General features: G+C 42.8%; 1 long non-coding RNA gene across 1 annotated transcript; it reads right to left on the bottom strand.

The window, feature by feature from the left end:
- Window positions 1-704: 704 nt before the first annotated feature.
- LOC114053292 lies at window positions 705-5,224 on the bottom strand. The gene is made up of 5 exons (XR_003570368.1): window positions 5,150-5,224; window positions 4,947-4,989; window positions 2,997-3,065; window positions 1,681-1,797; window positions 705-812 (listed from the first exon to the last, which is right to left on the bottom strand). It is a non-coding gene; the product is annotated as an uncharacterized LOC114053292 (long non-coding RNA).
- Between the last annotated feature and the right edge of the window lie 8,634 nt (window positions 5,225-13,858).

Here is a 13,858-nt window from a genome sequence, read left to right as displayed (position 1 = left end):
AGTTCATATCTAACCTCAGGCACTTGTAGTTTTGTGACCTGGACAAATCATTTAACCTTTCTCTGCCTCAGTTTCTCAGTGGACAAAGTGCTGGCCTGCAGTCAGGGAGACTCATCTGGCCTCAGACACTTACTAGCTGTGTGACCCTGGGCAAGTCTCTTAACCCTGTTTGCCTCTGTTTTCTCACTTGTCAAATGAGCTGGAGAAGGAAATGGCAAACCACTCCAGTATCTCTGCCAAGAAAACCTTAAATGGGGTCACGAAGAGTTAAACATGACTGAAACAAACAAAAAAGGGATGATAATAGCACCCACCTCCCAAATTGTTACAAAGATCAAATGAAAGGATATTTGTAAAACACTATATAATTGCTAACTATTGTTATAATTAATGCAAGTGTTTGTTTAAGGCTGAGATCAGGTCTAGATTAGCTCCTCCTGGATAAAAGGGGCTTTTAGATGGATGCAGAAGAAGGGGAAAGTACAAGGCTTAGGAGTAATTAATGCTGTTCCAACATAGCCTGCCCTCTCTGGCTCAGAAGGAACAGGATGGTGATGCTAGCAATATCTGCACTTTTCTAATAACTGCCTTAAATTGACCTTTAAGGTTGCAAAGTTTGGCCTTGAGTCCTCAAAAGCTAATCGGAAGCATGAAGAACATCTTCAAAGTTCACTGAATTGCCTGAGATCTTGAGGGGTGCACAGGAGGAGGACATTGTGTCAAATTTCTATTTTATTTAGTTCTTTCCCAGTGGAATCAAGAAAGGAGTTTACAGGCTTCTCCTTAGTGAACATTTCTGGCTCAGGAGTCACCTGGAGAGGGTGAAGAAGAAAAGGATATTATCGGCTACAAAGGGTTTTGGCTCGTGCTCAGACTGGTCCCATCAAGTAAGTTCTAACCCAATACTAAGTCACTAAAGAGACTTAATTTGCCTTCAGAATAAAGCTAGTGATGGAATATCTTTGGCTCTGTGGTCACAGCCTTTAGGCCAGGCCAATGAGTTATACCTTTTTCTTTTTTTAAATAAAATCAGCTGGCAACATGCAGAATGAGACACAGTTTTTTGGGCATGGACAACGTGGAAATTTGTTTTACTTGACTACTTGTATTTGCTAGAAAGGTTTTCTTTTTTTATTTTAAATTGGGGGTGTGGAAGAAAATAAATACTAGTTCATTGGGGAGAAAATGGGAAGAAAAAGGTCATCTAGCTCAATAGTTATGCTCTGGTTCTTATCTTCCTCAGAAGGTAAGTGGCTTTGAAGACCTCAGAGGTCTTCACATGGGGACTAGATAACCCCTTCTCAAGGGTATTACAGAAAGGATTCTTATTCAGTTAGAGGTTGGTGAGTAAATAGATGACCTTTGAACTCCCGATTCTTGATATTTTGTGATTTCATGATTGTGAGTTGGGAATATGGAGGGTGGAGTTGCCAATAATCTTCTAGATGACCTTGGGCAAGTTATGTGTCCTCTCTAGACCTCCTTTTCTCACCTTCAGAAGGAAGGGAGTGGACTAAGTGATCTCAAAGGTCCCTCATATTCCTGAAATTCTACGTTTCAATCATTTGAGATGCTAGAGAAGAGAGTTCCCTGTTTGGAGGGAGGTTGGACTAGAAGACCTCAAAGGTCCCTTCCCCGAAGTCAGAGAACCCAGCTTCAAATTCCACCTCTGATACTTACTTGTGTTGATTTGGGGATGTTCTATGATCCTGTGACCTTATATGATTCATTGGTTCTTTGCTGACTTTTTTCTCTCCAATACCTGTCCTTCCTTTGTCCTTCCCATCGGGATTTCTCCTAGAAAGATTTCTTTTTCATTTCAATCAATCTGTCAGCAAGTATTTATTGAATGCCTACTATGTGCAAAGTCCCTTACTGGGCACTAGGAGATATATAAGGGAACCATAAAACAAGGACCCTAAATGCAAGGAACTCACTGATTAAAAAACAAACAAAAAACAAACAAACAAAAAAAAACAAAGCCAAAACAAACAAACAAAAAACCATGGGGGGGGGGGAAGGGGAGGGGGATAATTTACAAAACAAATCCAACCAAATCAAAGCAAATGACCCAAAATATTTTCTCCCTGGTGAAAGGATGAGAGGGAAAGTTCAGAATAGAACTTTCCAGCTTCATTTAATTTGTTCTTCATTCTCTTCCAACGGCCTCTGGGATCTGCACAGAGTATCCTCTCTGTCCTTTTCAGTCCTCCCCAACTCCTCTAGTTGTCTCAATATGAGTCTTTCCAAATAATTCTTTGGGAATTACCAATCTCTTCTCCCCCCTCCCCAAACTGCTTTTCTATCTCCCTAGCATGGGAAAAAAAGCCTAATGGAAGAAGCTGATTTCCTTAGTTTGTTGTTAACATTGTGGTCATCAATCCCTTCAGATCTATGGCATGGAAAAGGGAGGGATTATTTGAGTTTCTCTCAGGATTTTGTGTGAATAGAATGTCAACCCCTGGGTAAGTCACTTTACATCTCTGAGGTTCAGTTAGTCAATTTGTAAAATGGCTGGACTAGAGTATCCCTTATGTCCCTTCCAATGCTCAAATCTTATGATGCTATCCATTCCAGACAGGGAAACTATTCTCAATCTCTTGTATTTCATGACCTCAAAAAAAAAACAAAAACGGCTAGGGTGGTAGCCATGAGGGCTAGGCATTACTGCCCTGTCTCTTTTGTTAATAAGATCATAGGACTTCAGAGCTGAATTAGACTTCAAATATCTAATCCAATACCAACAGTAATACCTTCTACACAATCCCTGAAGGGTTCATCTAATCTTTTGGATTCTCCTTCATAATAAACTCATCTTGGCATGGTGTATGGAGGAGATCCATTGCTCATTGAGGCCTTCTGGAGAAGGCAGAATATTTCCCTTCATGGTGTACTCAAAACCTTGGTTTCTTCTATCTTAGAACCTTAGTTTTCTTTTCCCTCCATGTAAGTACTTTTTTTTCTCCTCCTCCCCGCTCATGCCTTCTAGGGCTCACCAAGTGCTCACTGCATCCTAGGCCTTCTCCAGTTGTCCTGATCGATATCAGGTCACTGGACCCAGATGGCTGTGGAGGAGAAAATGAAGCTGGTTACTTTGCACAGCTCTCCCTCCCTCCAATCAAATTCAGTTGCAAGTCATGACATCATCTCCCTGATGTCATGGTCCTCTTCAAGAATGAAGGACAAACCACAACCTGTAAGGAGTCCAAGCTGCCCTATTGGGGATCCAGCTGGTCAGTTCCATTTGGGCAACTCAGCTTGTCCTCTCCTCTCCTCTTCTCTCCTGGGGTATCATGCCCTTACCTGAGGGTGTTCTGCCCAAAGGAAGGTAAATTTTGATGGCCAAAACCTATCTACTAACTTGAGGTTTACTGGCTAGATTTCTTTCTCAAAGACCAAGCCTGAAACCCAATTCACTCTGGATTTCATTGGTTGGACAACAATAGGTCCCTGCCCTGCCTAAGTACCACTTCTAGGGCTGGTATTGGCTCAAGCTTTTTCCAAGTTCTAGATTTCCACTTTTCCTCTTTTCTTTCAATGCCTCTTCCCTCACCTCCCCAGCCCAAGACTCCTCTTCCACCCTCACTCATGCCCTCTTCTTTCCCTTCCCAACTCTGAGATCTTATCAGGTATAAGCAATGGACCAAAGAAGTTAGGGCAACTTCCAGCATTTGAAGCCTTAGCCATAATAATAAATATTATTATTATTATTATTATTAAGTTGATACCTTAATGAATAATTTTTAAAATAGAAAATCATATTTATAAAAGACTTTCATCAGAACAACCCTACGAGATAGGCAGGGTAAAAATTATCATCTTGAGAGGCAACATGGCGTGGTAGATAAGACACTGAATTTGGAGTTAGGAAGACATGGGTTCAAACCCTGCTTCAGACACTTATTCTGTGAAACTGGGAAAGTCACTGAATTGCTCTGCACATCAATTTACTCTTCAGTAAAATGAAGAGGTTGGATTCTAAAACACCTAAGGTCCCTTCCAGCTGTAAGTCTATGATTTCCATTTTAAGGTAAGTAACTTGTCCAGGGTCACACAGCTATTAAGGGTTAGAAGCAGGGTTTTGCTCAAGATTTCTGAGACTAGGTCAATTCAGTTCAATTCATTTCAACAAGCCTTTATTATATCCTTCCCAAAGCCAGGCACTATGCTTGGGTCTGGGGACACAAATATAAAAAAAAAAAAGTCTTAAAATACAAAAGTCTTTGTCTTCGAGGAACTTACACACATTATTTCCACTAGACCTCATCATTTCTCTAAAATACATGAAATTAAAATAGAGAAGCCAATTAGTGAGACATACTTCGAATTTTTTAGTTTTTAGTTTTGTTTTTGTTTTGTTTTGTTTTTAACAAATGAATTGATTATGGCAGGAAATCTACCTTTTGTGCAGTGTCATAGTTGATATTAAGCATAGTGAGACCATCCTTATCTAATAGCTCTTGTTCTATCCTTGCTAAATTTGAGGCCCTCTGTGAGCTAGAGGGCTGAGCCAAATGGCCAATCTGCTTCCCACCTCTCCTCTCCATTTGGCTCTGGTTTTTCTTTCCATCTAATTCAATTCAACAAACATTTATTAATCTTCTACTGTGTGCAAGGGATTTTAGGGATTCAAAATGGACACATTATGTAGCTCCCTCCCTCCCTCCCCTCCGTAAGAGACAAACGAAGTAGGAATCTGTGCTCAGTGCAAATTAGGGTCCCTGGGCGAGGAATGGGCCCATGCTTTCCCCTCCCCCGCAGTCTCCCCCACCTATACACGCACTATTCCTTGCAGATCAGTGAATATTTTAACAAAGAAATGTTTCATTAAGGAGTTGATACCTTAATGAATTGTCCCCAGGAGCGGTCAAAAACGCAAAGCTTCCCCCCACTCCCTTTTAAAGCAAAGGAAAAAGTCTTACCTTTGAGTTGGTTTATCAACTTACCGTAATGGCATGAATAGAGCCTGCAGTTGTGTGGAGAGATGGCCTGGAAAAGGGGGAGGGCAAGGTGAGGACATTCAGCCTGGGGGCTGGCCATGAGTCCACTCAGTAATCTGGTCCTTCTAATTCCGGGATTCCACCTCCCTCCCTAACACTCCCCCATCCCCAACCCCAACTCCTAGGCACAGTTTCGGGTGGCGACCTACCTGTCCTCTAAGGTGTTTTCACCAAACCCTCGCCTCTACCCCGCCCTACGGGACTGTGCAGCCTAGGGGACAGTGCGGTGGCCGAGCGGGCTCGGGAGCGCAGGCTGATTGGTGGGAAATCAGTCATTAAGGATCAGGAAATGAACAATAACCTGACAAGGAGCGAGCAATTTTCCATCAATTAGAACCCGGCTGCGTTCTTTGGGTCAAATTAAGTTCCGTGTCGGATTCCCGAAGGTGGGGGTTGGGGGAGCGGGGGAGAGGAGACAGCGTGGGACTGAGTCTGAGAGATCAGAATCTTTCCCTTCCTCCCTTCCCCCATCTCTCTTCTCTCTTTTGCCCACATCTCAGATTTTCACCCAGAAGCAGCTGTTAACTGAAGACCCAGAACGGAGTGGGAGAGAAGCAGGGGGCAGGAAGAAAAAGGGGGCTGGGGACTCAAGGACAAGCTGGAAGAGGAAAGGATAAAAGTTCCTCTGCCTAGCTAATACCCATCCTTCAAGGCCCACTTAAGTTCCCAGAGCACTCCCAGCTCCCAGTGAACTTTTCCTTCTTTGAGCTCCCAGATAATTTATTGACAGCACTCATCATGTGACCCTTACCAGGCCCCACCTTCTGTTCTGAGTAGTTTTCACAAGTATAGGTCTCCTTCCCCTACCCTCCTATCGCACAGGGCACCCTTTGTACATACCTCTTAAGAACACCTCGTTATTTGTGTATATGTCATTTCCACCTACTAAACTGTAAACTGCTTGAGGGCAAGAACAGACAAGTCCGGTTAAAATTTCCTATCTGTCACCTACACACAGTTAGTGCCCAATGAAGCTTATTGGATAGAACTGAACTAGAGTGTGACCTCTTCAGGCAAAGAATTTGTCTTTTGTTGTTCAATTTTGTTGTACTCTTCATGATACTGTTTGGGGTTTTCTTGACAAAGAAATGCTGGAGTGGTTTCCATTTCCTTCTCCAAATGATTTTACAGAGGAGGAACTGGGGTAAACAGGGTTAAGTAACTTGCCCAGGGTCACAAAGCTAGTAAGTGTCAGAGGTTGTATTTTCACTCAGATTTTCCTGACTCCAGGCCCAGTGCACTTGGTCACCTAGCTTCTGGAAAGACACATTGTTAGGTAGTAGACAGAGTTCTGGACCTGTAGTCAAGATCTGGGGTGGAATTCAGCCCCTCACACTACTAGCTGTATGATCATGGGGGAGTTACTTAACCTTCCTGTGCCTCAGCTTCCTTACCTGTAAATGAGAGATACTAAGAGCCCTTACCTCACAGAATTATCATGAGGCTTAAATAGGATAATGTAAAGAGCTCTGCAAACTTTAACCTCATACTTATATGTCATTTATTATGATTTGTATCTTTCACTGTATCTAGCACAGTGCTATGCACGTAGTAGTTGCTCAGCAATGGCTTTCTGATTCATTGATAGGAGAAAAGTAGGAGGGCAAAGGATAGAAAATAAAGGGGGGGTTGGTGAGATAGGGAAGGAAATGAGGAAGAATCCTTCCCACCAGATCCAGTCTCTTTCGCTTGGAGGGCCCGACTTTTCCTCTCTGTCTCTACTTTTCTTTTTCCTCCTTCCCCTCTGGACACCCCTCATTTACAGTAGAAGCCCCAGGAACTAAATGTGTGGCAAATAGTAAGAACCAATTTTAGACAGGATTGTGTAGGAGCCCCCAGAGTTCACTTATACACATTCCCTTCCTGCTCCTGTCCCTGCATCTCTCGCTTCAACTTCATGTCTTATGTTCCCATCTGTCCCATGAACACCAAAGACAGGCCAGTTCTTCCTAGATCACAGTCCAAATCACCACTTTACCCTGGATGTGCAGATGGAAATTCTAGGAATGGGCCAAAGGTCAGAAAAGGGAACCCTGTTCTCTTGCAGAACTTAAGTATGGCAGGAAACCCAAGTTGCTTAGTCTTAGGAAGGATCAAGCCCCTTAGATGAGAACTGCAAAGTCAGGGAACCCAAGTCCTGAAAAGTGCTATGGTACTAAAATATTCTACATGTGGAGTCCCTTACCTCTCAGGAGGTGGGAAGGGTACCTCATCATGGGTCCCTTCTGGTTGTCATTGTTCATTGCCTTGATCAGAGCACTTGAGTCTCACTGAGTTGTTTTTATTTACAATGTTGTTGTTATTGTATAAATTGGTCTCCTGGTTCTGTCTACCACAAGTAGAGGTAGTCTTGAGGTGGTAGGTCCCAGGTGCCGAGGATACCCCAGTGTTCTCTATTACTTCTAAGTTTAGGGTAGAAGGCCTGTTGGATCATTCACAGAAACTCCCTGGGGGGAGTCAATTCCCTTGATTAATCATCAATTTGACTATTAATAGAAAGTTTCACTAAAGAAACCAGTGGACTATATGCTACAGTCATGAGCACTGGCAGGAATTCAAAAAGAAGGGCCATATCACCATTCCTAACTCTGCCTAGAGACACTTTACAGGTCAGAATTTCCCCCAATTCTAGCCCTCCTACTCCAAACTGTAAATTACTCTTGGGATTTACAAGATTTATATACATCTTTGGTACTAATAGTTGCTTGACAGAGTATTTCTATTTGTTTTTCCTCCTTTAAATAAAACTGTATTTTGTTTAACAAAAAAAGATTGGGAAAAAAACCCTCTGGTATATGAATATAATGGAATACCATTGTTTAGAAATAAATGATGAACATGAGAAATTCAGAGAGATATGGAAAGATTTGCATGAACTGATGCATGATGATGAAGAGTGAAGTAAGCAGAGCCAGAACTATTTACATGGTGACTTAACAGTATGAAAAGGATCACTATAAGGAAGTCAAAACTTTGAGTAATGGAGAAAATTCTACAACTTCATCAGATCTTTTTGCTTAATTATTTTTGTCACAAGGGGAGGGTTCAACTCAAGGTTTGGTGTAAAGGAAAGGCTGTGATGTAAAGACAAAAGTCATCAATAAAATGTAAAAAACAACCCAGTTGATTAGTCGACAAACATTTATATTTACATGGCAAACATGACCCTCGTCCTTGAGGAGCTCATCATCTACTAAGGCCAAGGGAAGATGAGACCAATCAATTTACTTGTATTATTACAAAATTACCATAAGTCACTGGGGCAGCAAAGGGCTAATGATGTAGAGGGGAAAAAAGGGATAGCGCTGGTGTTTTGAGGCAAATGGCCTGGACCAATCTAGAAAGGCCTCTTGAGGGAGGCAGCCTTTCATTATGACATCATTGAGGACAGGGACGAAGTCTGGCAGATGAAATGGAGGAAAGATAGAAGGATGACTATAGCATGGCATGGACCAAGGTTTGGCCATGGGGAAAAGGATGATTGGGCACAGAAAATTAGCTTAACGTGGGGAAAAGAATGCTGAATTTGGAGTCATAAGATGGGTTCAATTCTTGATTATGTTACTTCTTACCTGTATAAGTTTGGATGAGGGATTTTCCCTCTCTGCGCCTCATTTTCTTCATCATAAAAAGAAGGAATTGAACAAGATGATATGCCAAGGTCCTTTCTAACTCTAAATCCTATGAGAATGAGAATATTGGAATAACCTTTTTGAATTAGTATGAATGGAAGCATATTATGGTAGTGAGGACAGATTTGAGAAGACAGCCAGGGTCTTTCCTAAGGATGTGATAACCACGTGGGATTCTTTGGTTAGCCTTATAGAGGCCCAGTCACACAGGTTCCCTGCCCTTGATTATCTTCTAGTCTTAAAGTCTAGATATGCAAACAATAGGGCATACAATAATCAACAAGTAATTCTTAGTGCCAAACTTCCAACTTTGGTTGATTGGGAAAATATCCAGAGAGTAACTGTAGGATATTGGACCCTGCGATGAGAGCATAGAGTTGTACCTTTCCATTGGGTAGGGTGGGGGAAGGGTTTTATATTTGATCCTGGAGGTGACAGGAAGCCACTGGACTTTATTTGGGGAGGGTGTGATGCTTGTATCTGCACTTTAGGAAATCACTTTGGTGGCTGGATGGTGGAAGGATGGATTGGAGGAAGGAGACTTGAGGAAGACAGACCCACCAGCAGACCATAGCAGTAGTCCAAGCATGAGCTGATGAAGGCCTGCACCAGAATGGTGGCAATATCAGAGGAGAGAAGGGTGCATACTGAAGAGATACTGCAAAGATAAAATTGACAGACCTTGGCAACAGATTGGATATGAAGGATAAGAGTAAGAAGTTGAGAATGATACTTAGATTACCAACCTAGAGGATGGTGGTACCCTTAACAGTAATGGGGGATTTAGGAGGAACAAGAGTTTTGAGGAAAGATAATGAGTTCAGTTTTGAACATGCTGAGTTTATAATGTCTACTGGACATAGAGTTTGAGATGTCTTCCATACAGCACTTGTGGTTGTGAGACTATAAGTCAGCAGAAAGGTTAAAGGCAGAATAGGTAGATTTGTGAATCATCATTAATTACCACTGAGGGTTGAGAAAAAGGCATTGGATTTGGCAGTTAAGAGATAGTAACTATTTAAGAACTAGTAACATAGGAGAAATCAGTTTAGGTGGAATTATGAGGTCAGAAGCTGAATCATAAGGGGTTAAGGAGTGACAGCGCAAACAAAACTAATACAGGCAAGATTAGAAGGAAAGCAGGAAACTGGGAAAAAATTTGCAGCCAATTTCTCTGATAAGGGCCTCATTTCTCAAATTTATAAGAATATGAGTCATTCCCCAATTGATAAATGGTCGAAGGATATGAATAGGCAGTTTTCAGAAAAAGAACTCAAAGCTATCTATAGTCATATGAAAAAATGCTCTAAACCACTATTGATTAGAGAAATGCAAATTAAAATAACTCTGAGGTACCACCTTACTGCTATCAGATTGGCTAATATGACAGAAAAGGAAAATGACAAATGTTGGAGGTGGCATGGAAAAATTGGAACACTCATGCAGTGCTGGAATTGTGAACTGATCCAACCATTCTGGAGAATAATTTGAAACTATACCTAAAGTGCTAAAAAACTGTACATACCCTTTGATCCAGCAATGTCACTTCTAGGTCTATATTCCAAAAAGATGGAATGAAAAGGATTTATATGAATGAAAATATTTATAGCAGCTTTTTTTATAGTGGCAAAGAATTGGAAACCCTTTGGAGCCTTGGGTATTCATTCTTAGTGTATACCGTTTATATCAATGAGGCAGCATGTATTAGTGGAGAGAGAACTGGCCTGGAAGCCAGGAAGGCCTGGGTTCAAGTTCCTCTTCTGACATATGTATTGGCCCTTTTCAGAGATATTTATCCACCTTTGGTATTCATCTATCACCCAACTCTCACCAGTAGCTCCAAGAAGCTATAGCATGGGGAGCAGCCACATCCCAGACAAAACATCTCAGCAGATGGGCTAAACCAGGTTGAGGGTAACCAACAGCTTCAAACCCATCTGTAAGTTAGGGGGATGTCTACCCCAAGCATGAGAAGACCTCCCCCAGAAGAATGGGAAGATGAGAACAGTCTGCTCCAATGGCCATGAAGTAGGTATTGCAGAGCTCTTAGAGCTTGGTCAGATATTGAAGATGTAAGGTCATTTACTGCATCCCAGGCCATCACCAGTCATCTTGACTTTTGTCCTGTCTCTGGGCTTTGATGACTCTAGAGGAGAGAGTGAGGCTAATGACTTGGTACAACTCTGCCTCACTTAAAAGTCAAGGTATCACCCTGTGATATTATTGATCCTCTGAAAATGAAGGACCAAACAACAACAATAACAATATTGGCTGTATGGCCTTAGACAAGTAAGTTAACCAGTCAGCATCCTAAGCAATGATCTAAATTGTAAAGGCACAAACCTGTATATGAGGTGTGTTTCCTCAACAAGAAACTCCCCTGTTCATTGATACAAATTAACTAATTGGTTTAATTCCTATTCTTATCCACATTTTTGATGCTGTGATGACAGTGGGATATAAGTTATTTAGGCAGGCAACTGCAGGACTGTCTTGTCTCTGGCATCCCCAGTCAGGGACCTCTAGGGATGCATCCCAAAGACATAAACCAAAGAACCCAGGTACCTTTGAATTGGGACTGAAACACTGGGATGTAGATACATAACACTGGGTTTCTGGCATCCCTGTTAGCTGCTTCTTCCCAATATTATCCTGACTGGGTAATACTCTCTCTCTCTCTCTCTCTCTCTCTCTCTCTCTCTTTCATACCTACATACACACACACATACATAATCATGCTTGAATATACTCCCATCTTCCCCCTCGAACCTCACGCTGAACTTTGTTCTTTAATATATTTAATGTATTATTGTGTAATATAGTTTATCTGCATAAGGGAACATGTTATAGTAGATAGGACTGGGCTTGTGGTCAGGAAGACTCAAGTTCAAATTTGCATTTTCTGACTTATAATATGACCCTGGGCAAGTCACTGTAAATTCCTATGTGCCTTAGGCATCGCTCTTAGCACTAAGTCAGAGACAGGTTGCTACCTGGGTTGTGGAAGGGAAATAGTATACCAGCTATTCCTAGGCTGAGATAAACCGCACATCTTTCTTGTATTTTCATTATTATTTGTGTACATTTCTCATCCCCCTGGTAGGCTGAGAACTCCATGATAGACATATTGGTATAGTAGAAAGATCATTGAATTTGGAGTAAGAAGGCCTGGATCTGAATCTTGGCTTTGCCACTCAGACCACCTACGGGATAGGGGGAAGGTCACAGTTTGGACCTCAATTTTTTTCTGTTGTATAATGAGGATAGTCAAGACTATTTGAACCATAACATCCCCTCTATATCTCTATGTATCACCCCAGAGGGCAAGTGTGTCTTATCTAAACTTTGTGTCTAAAGTTTCTATCATAAGATTATACGTTTAGAGTTGGAAGGGTCTTCAGACATCATCTGGTTCATCCCTCCTCCCCCCTAATTTTAGACATAAGGAAACTGAGGCTCAGAGATGTTAAGTTATAGCCTGGATCTGAGCCCAACTCCTCAAATGTCCAAGCCAGCATTCCTTCCATTATAACTCACCAACACAGTATTATGTGTGAAGCAGGGACTTAATGTTTGTTGGACTAATGAATGCTTATACACACGCTCCTGTGTTTACATGTACACATACACCATACTAACACATTTTCTTTTTTATATTTTCAATTCTCCTCTTCCCATGAGCCTTCCTTAGTCATAGTTATGCAAAATCGACCTACAAGGTGTCCCTCCTCTGTGTATACAGCATTCCCACCCATAGTCCCTCACTCTCTATGGAAAGGAAAACGCTTTCTCATCTCTCCTTGGTGCCAAGATTGGTGGTTACCATTACTCAGCCTTAGGCTTCGATGTGGTTGTTTTCCGTTTACATTATCGTCCTCATTGACTCATGGTCTTTCATAGGTATATTCCTATACACATATACACTGCCATGCTCCAAATGCTCCCTCACGTGCCCTTCCAGATTCACACACTAGTGCTCTAACACTTGAACACACGAAGAGACATAGTTCCTCTAAACTCTCATCTCTCCCTTCCCCAACATTTCCACTACACAACCCATCAGGTCACCCACAAACCCTCAGGGCCCGGGGCTTAGTACCGGGGCCGGGGGCCGCCCTTGTTTCTTCCCCACCCCCTTCTCCCGAGCCACTCCGCAAAGTGTCCTGTTGCCTTCTGCAGTCACACGGCCGTTCACGCAGACCCTCCTCCGTCCCGCTCCCACGCCACCCCTCCCCACCCCAAACCTCCACTCTCTTTCTCCCTCCTTCCCTCTCTCTTTTCTCCCGGCTGCGGCAGCGGTGGCAGCCGCGGCAGCATCGCCACAGCCTGTTCTCATTACGGGCCAATGAGGCTGTTTACTCACCCAGCTGGAGATGGTTAGATAGTGATAAATAATGAAAGAGAAAACAGGCTTTTCCCCTCTGCGGCTTCTATTTATGTAACATGTGTCACAGCTCACTCACAGACTTTGTTTCGTAGTTGGGTGCAGGAAACCGTTTATTTTTTCCGGACAGTGGCTGGGGTGGGGGTCCTATGTCTTGGCTCACACCCAGGCGGGGGGGGGGGCGCCGATTTTTCGGGATCAGTCTCCCAGGGTTGTATCTCCTCCACTTCCCCCAGAGCCTACTTCACTTTGGAAGGCCTGTCCTCAAAGGGGACTTGTCACTACCCACTTCTCCATGCCGTTCTTTGGCAGGACTGGAGGTGGGATAGGAACCCCCACCCACTCACTCCAGTCCTCCAGGTTGGCTTTTGGGAGCTCAGAGAACTTGGGGAACTGGGATTCCTTGAGCAAAGGCAGTTGGAACAAGGCAAAGAAGGGCTTCCTGGGTGGGCTGCACCTGTCTACAGGGCAGGGAGTGAAAGGGAGAAAGACCCCAAGCCCACCCCTACTTCCTTTCCCAGGGAGAAGAACCTACCTTGGGGAAGTTCATGGCAAGTTTACGGACCCTGAGTTAGGGCTAGGGGAGTAAGGATATGTGTGTGGGAGGAGGGGCACAAGAATGATGAGGTGGAGAATTTCGGAAAAGCTTCCTCATTTTTCCAGGAGTATGGAAAAATAGGAATTCTTTTGGGGACATAGTTGATGACAATCCTAATAGTTAAGATTTAAGGATTGCTTCCTGGTACATTGTGCTGGTGGAGCCTCATAACAGCCCTACGAAGTAGGCACTACAGGTATTATGCCCATTTTCCAGATGAGAAAACTGAGGCACATATCAGTAA

This window comes from Vombatus ursinus, unplaced genomic scaffold (genome assembly GCF_900497805.2).
Source record: "Vombatus ursinus unplaced genomic scaffold, bare-nosed wombat genome assembly UNPS02014811.1, whole genome shotgun sequence".
Taxonomy (NCBI): Eukaryota; Metazoa; Chordata; class Mammalia; order Diprotodontia; family Vombatidae; genus Vombatus; species Vombatus ursinus.
This window is presented reverse-complemented; position numbering and strand designations above follow the sequence as displayed.